Below are 12,126 nucleotides of genomic sequence, written 5' to 3' on the forward strand. Positions count from 1 at the left end.
GACAGAGCGAGACTCCGTCTCAAAAAAAAAAAAAAAACTCTGGGGAGACTCTGAAGTCTCAGTGCCTAGTTTGCTGTCCCGTATCTAGCCTCTGAATTCTGCCTGGTCTCTCTAATGACTGTCCATCACTTTGCACTTCAGGATAATCCCCAGACTAGCATCATCTGGAGCTTGTTAGAAATGTAAAATCTCAGTCCTCACCCTACATCTACTAAATCAGAATTGTGCATACAAAGAATCTTGTTAAGATATTTAAATTTTGAGAAGCAATAATATTGTTAATCAGCTTCAGCTTAATAATCAGTTTCCCTGTGGAGAAGTGTTTTGCACCAGGACTATTAAATTTTATTTTGCAGGTAGGTACCATCCTTGCAAAACTAATTTTTCCCTTCAAAGTGAATTCTAAAGTGTGGTCTGCACAATTTTTCGAAAGGGTAACTCTGTCTTCCCAAAAACGCAAGTCTTCCAAAAAGATTTTGGGCTTAAGAAATAACATAGATTCACAAAGGAAAGGGTATGGCCAGTGCTAGTGGATTCCCCTTCACAGTCAGATGCAGATGTTAGGATGGTAACTGGAAACGTCCTTCAGTTTCCCTTATGTCCATATTTGATGCCAAGGAGAAGCTTGTTAATAATACGATATCAGCATAAATCTGTTTATTACTTCATAATATCCATGGATTATATGAAGCCTTTAGGCATATTGGAGTATAGAATTTGATAGGTCTGGAGTTTACGGGCAAACCCTCAAGGATCTTCTACAACTGTTGCAGGTGAACACCAAAATTGAGGCTCAGCCCTGGAGGCCAAGTTGGTTTTTGGCTTCATGCAGGAAAGAATTCAAGAATGAGCCCACAGAGTAAAGTGAAATCAAGTTTATTGAAAATAAGGGAATAAAAGGGTGGCTACCCCATAGGCAGAACGGGGTGGGGTGGGTGGGCAGCAGGCGGGGCCTGCTAACTGGCTATTTTATGGCCATTTCTTGATTATATGTTAAACAAGTGGTGGATTATTCCTGAGTTTTCTGGAGGGGAGACAGGGATTCTGTGGAACCAGGAGTCCCCAGTCCAGACCATACAGGGTAACTTCCAGATATTGCCATGGCATTTGTAAACTGTTATGGTGCCGGTGGGGGTGGTTTTTAGCATGCTCATGCATTATGATTAGTGTATGATAGTGGTAAAGTTTGCTTTTGTCACCATCTTGGTTCTGGCTGGTTTCTTTACTGTATCCTGGCTTATCAGTCGGGTCTTCTGACCTGTTGTTTACTGTCTCTCCTGTCTTAGAAACTAGTTCTGCTGAATTCCTATCTCACAGCTGCTTCCACTGTCCCAGGAATCTCTCCAAATTCCAGTCCCATCGTTGTATTAATATAAGCTAATGTGTAATAACTTATATAGTGCTGTTCCACATATATCTTAAGTTGGCTTCACTTACTGCCATATTTAAGCTCCATTTCTATCAGTTATGTTTAACTGATTTTTGAGTCTGCAGAGATTTGCTAAAGAAGTAAACCAAATTATGATGATGGCCATTTTTTCTGACCTTCACTGAGTTGAAAAATCAGGGCACTTGGATATAGTTAAATTCTTAACGCCCAAGGGCTTATCACATTCTAAAATTGAAGGCTATAAAAAAAGTTTTATGTTTATAAATTTACATTTTTATGTCAAAACTGAAAGGTTGGTGAAAACTTCCTCTTTGTTGGGATCCACCATTAACTGCCAGGCTCACAGTGAGTATTCTCCCAAGTCTAGCCTCCCAGGCAATTACCAAAGCATGCAACACATGACCACGTTATGTCTGTGTCCAGTTCCAGATGCTGGAGCAGACCTCTGGTTTAACAGTTGCCACAATTGGTTTGGCAAGTGCTTCAGCAAAAATTTGTTGGCAAGGTGCAAATTCTAACCAGTTTACATCACAATAGCAAAGAATCTGGAGAAATATGTATTATTAAACCACCCTTATCCTTATGAGTTTGGCTTCTAAACCTGTATTGTTTGTGAGAAGCTAGTAAGAAGTATGACAAAACCAATCTAACCATTGTTCTGTTTTTTTCTCAGCATGTATAAATCTTTTCTCAGCCTTTGCTTCTCAGTAGGGCCATGTTCACTGAAGTTTTCCAGGCACCCAAAACAGTGCCTAAGATAGAGAGAGAGAGAGAGAGATACACATACACATATATAGATATGGCTTAGTAAATATTTGTTTACTGAATGAGTTTTGTTAACAAAATTGAGTCCAGGTTTGTGATCTCAGGCAAAATTCCAAATTTGTTAATGTTCCTTTACAGCCTCTCTATTCGTACAGTGAGATTCACAGTGGATAAGATGAGATTCTTGATAAATTAAAGTTTTAGTTCAAAACAGATGTGTATACTAGGCCTCCATTTAGCATGTTATATATCAAAATACCTTGTAAATGAGGAGGCTGCTGTCTTCAGTCATAGCTTTTAAAAAGCAGGCACCCCACCAAGCTGCTGATGGAAGTATAATCCTAAGAAACAACTGAAAGCAACTTGTGATGGGTGTTTTGTGCTTTTATATCCTTTAACACAGTAACTCCGTTTCTATAAGTTTAGGAAATCACTGGGTGCAGTGGCTCACTCCTGTAATCCTAACACTTCGGGAGGCCGAGGCGGGTGGATGACTTGAAGTCAGGAGTTTGAGACCAGCCTGGCCAACATGGTGAAACCCTGTCTCTACTACAAATACAAAAATTAGCCGGGCATGGTCGCAGATGCCTATAATCCCAGCTACTGGGGAGGCTGAGGCAGGATAATCACTTGAACCCAAGAGGCAGAGGGTGCAGTGAGCCAAGATCGTGCCACTGCACTCCAGCCTGGGCGACACAGTGAGACTCCATTTAAAAAAAAAAAAAATTTAGGAAATGATCAGAACTGCCAATAAAAATGTGTTTATTTAATGTGCTAGAAAAAGAAATTTGTTGATTGTGGTGTATTTTAATCAAGTAATATAGCTATTAAAATATTCTCAGACATTTTAAGTGATTCAGGGAAATGACATTGCGCAATGATGTTAAGTGAAAACACCTGGATTCCTGTACTAACACCGTTTTCCATGTGACATGTGCTATACTAAGCAGTTGCTAATATTAATTTAGTTTTTACAACAGCCCTTTGAGGTAGGTGCTATCATCCCCATTTATGGATGCACAAGGTGAGATGCAGGGAAATTAATCAATCGCTCGGTTACACAGCTGTTGTTAAACTGGGATTTTTTAAATCCTGATATTGTGGCTCCAGAGCCCAAGCTACTAAACTTTACATATACTATCTCTCCATTATAAAACTAAGTATAATATTGTGTTTGCTTTTTTTTTTTTTTTTTTGGAGGCGGAGTCTCACTCTGTCACCTAGCCTGGAGTGCAGTGGCACGATCTTGGCTCACTTCAGCCTCTACCGCCTGGGTTCAAACGATTCTCCTGCCTCAACCTCCCAAGTAGCTGGGATTACAGGCACCTCCCACCATGCCTGGCTAATTTTTGAAGTTTTAGTAGAGATGGAGTTTTACTATCTTGGCCAGGCTGGTCTTGAACTCCTGACCTTGTGATCCACCTGCCTCGGCCTCCCAAAGTGTTGGGATTACAGGCATGAGCCACCACGCCCAGCCTATGTTTGCTTTTTAAGAGGATGTATGTATGTCTTAGAATTATATATTCACAGGTTAATGGTTCTGTAATCAAAATAGTAAATTGCTGAGACCAGCTCAGTCAGGGAGACCCTAACCCAGCGGCGCTAGAGGAATAAAAGACATACACATAGAAATATAGAGGTGTGGAGTGGGAAATCAGGGGTCTCACAGCCTTCAGAGCTGAGAGCCTCGAACAGAGATTTACAGAGATTTACCCACGTATTTATTAACAGCAAGCCAGTGATAAGCATTGTTTCTATAGATTATAGATTAAAAGTATTCCTATGGGAAACAAAGGGATGGGCCAAAATAAAGGGATGGGTTTGGCTGGTTATCTGCAGCAGGAGCATGTCCTTAAGGCACAGATCCCTCATGCTATTTTAGTTTGTGGTTTAAGAACACCTTTAAGTGGTTTTCCGCCCTGGGTAGGCCAGGCGTTCCTTTTCCTCATTCCAGTAAACCCACAACCTTCCAGCGTGGGTGTCATGGCCATCACGAATATGTCACAGTGCTGCAGAGATTTTGTATATGGCCAGTTTTGGGGCCAGTTTATGGCCAGATTTCGGGGTGCCTGTTCCCAGCAGTAAATCATTTGATAGGGATAGAACTAGTTGTAATTTAAACCTCTCTGCCTGTATCCTCTCACAGGCTCTTGACATTTTAATTGCTCATTTGAGTACCTACTATGAGCAAGATGTTTTAGAAATATTCTCTAGTCCATCAACTCTGCAGTGTAGCTATGGTACTAACATTGCTGTTACAGATCACAGGCTCTTTGGCTCCCTATGTAATAAAAATTAACACAGCTACACAGTTTTCCCAGATGAGGCTTTTAATTCAGGGTTTATCCACAAGTGCAAGGGAGACAGTACAGTAGTAAGAACTCTGCTGCTGATCCCCATAAAAGCTGACAGGGACTTTTTGATTAAGCAAAGCATAGGAATTGACATCAGGGATAAGGTATGCAGGCTGGGCTGGGCAAAGCACATGAAGGGTACAGTATGTGGTCAGCATCTGTGGTTGCAGTGGTTATCTTGAGTAATGGGCCACCTGGTGATCTGGCCAGTGACTACGAGTACCAGGTTGCAAATCAGTTGTTCAACTTTCTTTATTTTATTATTAGTATTATTATTATACTTTAAATTCTGGGTTAAATGTGCAGAACATGCAGTTTTGTTACCTAGGTATACATGTGCCATGGTAGATTGCTGCACCCATCAACCTGTCACCTACACTAGGTATTTCTCCTAATGTTATCCCTCCCCTAGCCCCCTACCCCCCACAGGCCCCAGTGTGTGATGATCCCCTCCCTGTGTCCATGTGTTCTCATTGTTCAACTCCCACTTACATGTGGTGTTTGGTTTTCTGATCTTGTGATAGTTTGCTGAGAATGATGGTTTCCAGCTTCACCCATGTCCCTACAAAGGACATGAACTCATCCTTTTTTATGGCTGCATAGTATTCCATGGTGTATATGTGCTGCATTTTCCTAATCCAGTCTATCATTGATGGACATTTAGGTTGGTTCCAAGTCTTAGCTATTGTGAATAGTGCCACAATAAACATATGTGTGCATGTGTCTTTATTGCAGAATGATTTAAATCCTTTGGGTATATGCCCAGTAATGGAATTGCTGGGTCAAATGGTATTTCTAGTTCTAGATCCTTGAGGAATCGCCACACTGTCTTCCACAATGGTTGAACTAATTTACACTCCCACCAACACTGTAAAAACTTTCCTATTTTTCCACAACCTCTCCAGCATCTGTTGTTTCCTGACTTTTTAATGATCGCCATTCTAACTGGTGTGAGATGTTATCTCATTGTGTTTTTGATTTGCATTTCTCTAATGACCAGTGATGATGAGCATTTTTTTATATGTCTGTTGGCTGCATAGATGTCTTCTTTTGAAAAGTGTCTGTTCATATCCTTTGCCCATTTTTTGATGGAGTTGTTTGCTTTTTTCTTGTAAATTTGTTTAAGTTCTTTGTAGATTCTGTGTATTAGCCCTTTGTCAGACCGGTAGATTGCAAAAAATCTTCTCCCATTCTGTAGGTTGCCTGTTCACTCTGATGATAGTTTCTTCTATCTGTGCAGAAGCTCTTTGGTGTAATTAGATCCCATTTGTCAATTTTGGCTTTTGTTGCCATTGCTTTTCATGTTTTAGACATGAAGTCTTTGTCCATGTCTATGTCCAGGTTTTCTTCTAGGATTTTTATGGTCCTAGGTGTTATGTTTAAGTCTTTGATCCATCTTGAGTTGATTTTTGTATAAGGTGTAAGGAAAGGGTCCAGTTTCAGTTTTCTGCATATGGCTAGCCAGTTTTCCCAACATCATGTATTAAATAGGGAATCTTTTCCCCATTGCTTGTGTGTGTCAGGTTTGTCAAAGATCAGATGGTGGTAGATGTGTGGTGTTATTTCTGAGGCCTCTGTTTTGTTCCATTGGTCTATATATCTGTTGCGGTACCAGTACCACACTGTTTTGGTTACTGTAGCCTTGTAGTATAGTTTGAAGTCAGGTAGTGTGATGCCTCCAGCTTTGTTCTTCTTGCCTAGGATTGTCTTGGCTATGTGGGCTCTTTTTGGGTTCCATATGAAGTTTAAAGTAGTTTTTTCCAATTCTGTGAAGAAAGTCAGTGGTAGCTTGATGGGGATAGCATTGAATCTATAAATTACTTTGGGCAGTAAGGCCATTTTCACGATATTGATTCTTCCTATTCGTGAGCATGGAATGTTTTTCCCTTTGTTTTTTTCCTTTCTTATTTCCTTGAGCAGTGGTTTGTAGTTCTCCTTGAAGAGGTCCTTCACATCCCATGTAAGTTGCATTCCTAGGTATTCTATTCTGTTAGTAGCAATTGTGATTGGGAGTTCACTCATGATTTGGCTCTTCGTCTGTTATTGGTGTATAGGAATGCTTGTGATTTTTGCACATTGATTTTGTATCCTGAAACTTTGCTGAAGTTGCTTATCAGCTTAAGATTTTGGGTTGAGATGATGGGGTTTTCTAAATATACAATCATGTCATCTGCAAACAGAGATGATTTGACTTCCTCTCTTCCTATCTGAATACCCTTTATTGCTTTCTCTTGCCTGATTGCCCTGGCCAGAACTTCAATACTATGTGGAATAGGAGTGGTGAGAGAGGGCATCCTTCTCTTGTGCTGGTTTTCAAAGGGAATGCTTCCAGTTTTTGCCCATACAGTATGATATTGGCTGTAGGTTTGTCATAATTAGCTCTTATTATGTTGAGATACATTCCATCGATACCTAGTTTATGGAGAGTTTTTAGCATGAAAGACTGTTGAATTTTGTCGAAGGCCTTTTCTGCATCTTTTGAGATAATCACGTGGTTTTTGTCATTGGTTCTGTTTATGTGATGGATTACATTTATTGATTTGCATATGTTGAACCAGCCTTGCGTCCCAGGGATGAAGCCTACTTGATCGTGATGGATAAGCTTTTCGACGTGCTGCTAGATTCAGTTTGCCAGTATTTTATTGAGGATTTTCACATCGATGTTCATCAGGGATATTGGCCTAAAATTCTCTTTTTTTGTTGTGTCTCTGCCAGGGTTTGGTATCAGGATAATGCTGTTCTCCCAGTTCCCTGACCTCCTTTTCCACTGAGCTTATCCTCCACCTCATCACAGCCACTCATTCGCATAGTTGTAGCTAGACCTGTCCTTCCTTACCCACATGCCAGCTCTTCAGTCTCATTTCAGGCATCAGACTCTGACCACCACCTCCTCTTTCCAGTTCACTCCCTCTAATATCTCACCCCATCATTTCTTCAACTTCGCCAGATCTATGGTCTGTTGATATTCCCATCTGTTCAGATTCCCACCCCTCTTTCTAGCTTCCAATCTACCTTTCTGGTCATTGTAGCAAAATTTCTCAGTAAAGAGAAGACTTGGTTCTCTTCACTGTCTCTGATTCTATCCTCCCATATGAAACCCACTCCAGTCATGCTTTCCCTATTATGACTCCACCAAAACTGCTATTGTCAAGGTCCAGTGACTTTCTGAATCCAGTGGGCAATTTTCAGTCCTTATCTTGCTATACCCTGTAAGCTTTTGATAGAGTTGATCACTCCCACTTCCTGAGTAGCCTTTGTTCACGTCGCTTTCAGGACTCTTTGGGTTTTCTTTCTACCTCAGTGGTCACTTCTTACTCAGCTTCTTCACTCAGGGGCCAGTAGGCATCTCAAAATATAACATCAAAAACTAAACCTTTTTTTTGTTTTTTTAAATACAGTCAGGATCTCACTGTGCTGTCCAGGCTAGTCTCTAACTCCTGACCTCAAGCAATCCTCCAGCCTAGGCCTCTCGAAGTGCTGGGATTACAGCATAAGCCACCATGCCCTCCCTAAAACCAAACTTGATCTTACCTGCAAACCTCTTCTTACACATTCCTCTTTATCTCAGTAAAAATCTCCAGTCTTCCATTTGCTCAGACCAAAAATCTTGGAGTTTCCTTGTTCCTCTTTCTCAAAGCTCATGTCCAGTATTAGCAAATTATGTGGTTTTATGTCAGTATATATCTAGAATTCATCCACTTCTCATCACCTCCACTATTACCACCTACATCAAAATCATCATCTCTTGCCTGGATGTCACCTCATGGGTCCTCTGCTTCCATCCTTGCCTCTGCCACTCCCAATCTTTTCTCAGCCCAGCAGCCAATATGATCCTTACAATTAAAATTTAAGTCAGTTTGTAAGTTAAATCATGTCACTTGGTAAAAGCCAAAGTCCCCCAAATCAGTTCTGAGGCTCATACTCATCTATGAATAGAAGTAATTCCTGTGTTAGCATCAGTTAATACCTGTGCTTGTACTTAAACCTTATTTTTCTTATTTTCAGTAAATTATAGTGACATCTTTTGTATTAAATTGTTACCTTTACAATTGATATTGATGATTCTCAAGACACCAAAAGATTATGTGAGATTGTTTTCTCAAGAATTGCAAAAATCTGTGGTGCAGCTTGACATTTTTATATGCATTTTTTGCTAAACACATTGTGTATTAGATCTAAAGAGTGTCCTTTGTCATAATTCAGGGTTTTTATGAAAGAGACATTTTGCTGTAAATCCTATTCTTTCCAAAGCAAAAACCACAAGTTAATAAAATTGAATTTGGATCTCTTCCCTTGAGTACCTATTGCAAGCCAAGCACCATCCTTGACATTATCTCCTGTAATTTCCGTAAACAATTCTGTTAGGTAGCCTCACTTTTGTATTTGGGAACAGAGGCTCTGGGAGATAAGTACGTATTCTATTCAAGGTCACACAGATAAGTGATGAAGCTGGGGTTGAATCCAGGTATGACTCTTGCTATACACTCTGCCTGACCAAAGTGACTGTTTAACTGGTTTTGTAAGTTAATTTGTCACTGGTAAGACATTGAACACCTGCTGGTTCCTTAGATGTAATGGGCATAGATAAGGAAGAAATTCATTTTTTAAATCAGTTAAGAAAGCTGGCCGGGCGCGGTGGCTCAAGCCTGTAATCCCAGCACTTTGGAAGGCCGAGGCGGGCGGATCACGAGGTCAGGAGATCGAGACCATCCTGGCTAACACGGTGAAACCCCGTCTCTACTAAAAATACAAAAAATTAGCCGGGCGTGGTGGCGGGCGCCTGTAGTCCCAGCTATTCAGAGGCTGAGGCCGGAGAATGGCATGAACCTGGGAGGCGGGGCTTGCAGTGAGCCGAGATCGTGCCACTGCACTCCAGCCTGGGCGACACAGCGAGACTCCGTCTCCAAAAAAAAAAAAAAAAAAAAAAAAGCTGTGGTTCTAGGCCCTACTAACTACAAAACTTTGAATATGCTTTTATTTTTTTCACTTAGTGACAAATTATTCTTTAAAAATCTTGCCATTGGCCTCTGCCTCTTTAACTTACACTAATAGTTCTAAAATGAAGCCATGTCTATAAATTGTTAACACTTAAGGCAGAGAGGAAGTGAGGGATTGAGTGACAGAACTTTAAAAATCATTCTAAAAATTCTACATGTTCAAATTTAATTGCTCAAGTCTCTGTGGTGTGATTTGACAACAAGCTGTCTTACAGTCATGTGTTTGTCTTTACAGCGATCCTGCCATGAAGCAGTTTCTGCTGTACTTGGATGAGTCCAATGCCCTGGGGAAGAAGTTTATCATTCAAGACATTGATGACACTCACGTCTTTGTAATAGCAGAATTGGTTAATGTCCTCCAGGAGCGAGTGGGTGAATTAATGGACCAAAATGCTTTTTCCCTTACCCAGAAATGAAAATACTCAATATGGACCATTTAGGAATTATAAGCAGCAAATATGAAAGACTTGCCACTTGATAGGTGACTGATTAGACATAGAGGGTTGTTGTAGCAGCATGCCACGGGAAAGACCAAGGGATCATGATCATTTGTTCAGAAAAAAAAGACCCTGAACTGATTTTGTTATACCATAGAATTAAAAAAAAAAATGCTTTAACAGTTGGCTGTAATGTGTCTTTTATTATCCTTTATTAAAATACAAATATCAATGCTTTTCCTGCCTTTTTAATACAGGAGTGTGCTTTTAAATTGTCAGTATAACATAGGTATTTATTTTGCTCATCCCTGTGAACTGTGCATTTTTGCTGCATGGATATGGTTGTTTGGTTTCAGTTAGAAACGTCATAGATTTGCTGTTTGAATATGCCAAGGTGGGGACTTTGACATTATGTATGTCTCACAAATCCTACCTGCATACCAGCCAGCTCTATTGATGAAGATGTAAAACTAATATAAACTACAGTTTGCATTTCCCTGAAAATAGAATATTGTTTTTTAAGAGGGTTACAAACAACTAAATGGGAAAGGCATATGCTGCTTTGTATCTTTAGTTTTTCCTTGTTCAAACTTTGTTGGCCACATTTTCCTATCTGTATTCTGTTTTATTAAGAAATCAGCTTAGGGAGGCTGAGGTGGGGGGATTGCTTGAGCCCAGGAGTCCGAGGTTGTTACAAACACACCATTGCTCTCTAGCCTGGACAACAGAGAGACCCTGCCTCAAAAAAAAAAAAAAAATTCTACTTGACCTTATTCCCTATGAGAATACTTATCAAACTTACCTAAAAAAGAAAAATAGGGGCCGGGCGCGGTGGCTCAAGCCTGTAATCCCAGCACTTTGGGAGGCTGAGATGGGCGGATCATGAGGTCAGGAGATCGAGACCATCCTGGCTAACACTGTGAAACCCCGTCTCTACTAAAAAATACAAAAAACTAGCCGGGCGAGGTGGCGGGCGCCTGTAGTCCCAGCTACTCTGGAGGCTGAGGCAGGAGAATGGTGTGAACCCAGGAGGTGGAGCTTGCAGTGAGCTGAGATCGCACCACTGCACTCCAGCCTGGGCGACAGGGAGACTCCCTCTCAAAAAAAAAAACAAGAAAAAAAAAGAATTTCCAGCTATACTAAAATGTTACTAATGTATCTTATATTTCAGGCATGTCTAAATCAACTTTTAGTATTCCTCAGGCATTTGTTACCAACCTTTCATATTGACATGAAACTTAGAAAATTTTTGATAGAATCCCAGAGTTAAAAAGGTATTAGGATTTTTGCCACTGAAGTAAAAAAGAGAAAAAAAGATATTTAGGAGAAAACTATTGAACAGTGACTGCAAAGAGTATTAAGTGAAATAAGTGAAGGAAAATATTAGCTCTTATTTATTGAAAGTTGTGTTGGGGCAAATGTTAAATATCTTTCTTCCTCTGGACATTATTAAGAAAGATAGAGTGATGTGAACGACAGGAGCCCCACCTGTAACCACTTAGCTGACATGTCCAACTATGAGTGAACAGGAAATAAGTTACCTAGGCTGTTTGTTGGAATCTGACTAGCATTATTTGATTTGGCATACTTTAAATGTCCAGAACAAGGATATTGGTGCTTGGCACCAAGAAATTTACTACTATTTAAAAAAAAAAAAAAAAAAGTCCTAAAGGTAGCATTAAAATGTCTTAACTGGAGGCAGGAGGATCACTAAAGCCCAGGAGTTTGAAGCTGCAGTAAGCCAAGAAGGTGCCACTGCACTGGAGCCTGGATGATAAAGTGAAACTTTATCTCTTAAAAAAAAAAAAAAAAAATTCTTAACCATAAAAGAATCATAAGTTATGGAAGGTAGCTGATCAGTCACAGAACTATGGACTAAAGTTGTGATATTGAGTGTTATATTTCTCAATAAAGGTTTTTTCTTTTAATACTGTATTAGGTCAAAGTTCAAGGTCTTAATTCCTTGAATTCCAATTTCCTTGTGAAATTTCATGTGATTAAAATTCCAGGGATCCTATCTAACATCACAGTTGATTGATATAAAAATGTATTTTGAGAAATCAGTTTTGGTGAACAGTAACAGCATTACAGATAATAGGCAACAAACACTACTGCATTTTATTTCTGATAGGCATTATAGGTGGTAATCCAAATGATTAATGATTTTTTTTTTTTTTTTTTTT

The 12,126-nt window shown here is 39.9% G+C and overlaps 1 long non-coding RNA gene across 1 annotated transcript in view; it reads left to right on the plus strand.

Moving 5' to 3' along the window:
- Nucleotides 1-10,179, plus strand: part of LOC105519421 — a 14,736-nt gene extending 4,557 nt beyond the window's left edge. The window contains exon 3 of the long non-coding RNA XR_001002964.1: nt 9,742-10,179. This is a non-coding gene — a long non-coding RNA (uncharacterized LOC105519421). The remainder of the gene's footprint in view (nt 1-9,741) is intronic.
- Nucleotides 10,180-12,126: the final 1,947 nt, after the last annotated feature.

This window comes from Colobus angolensis, unplaced genomic scaffold (assembly GCF_000951035.1).
Source record: "Colobus angolensis palliatus isolate OR3802 unplaced genomic scaffold, Cang.pa_1.0 Scaffold35, whole genome shotgun sequence".
NCBI lineage: Eukaryota > Metazoa > Chordata > Mammalia > Primates > Cercopithecidae > Colobus > Colobus angolensis.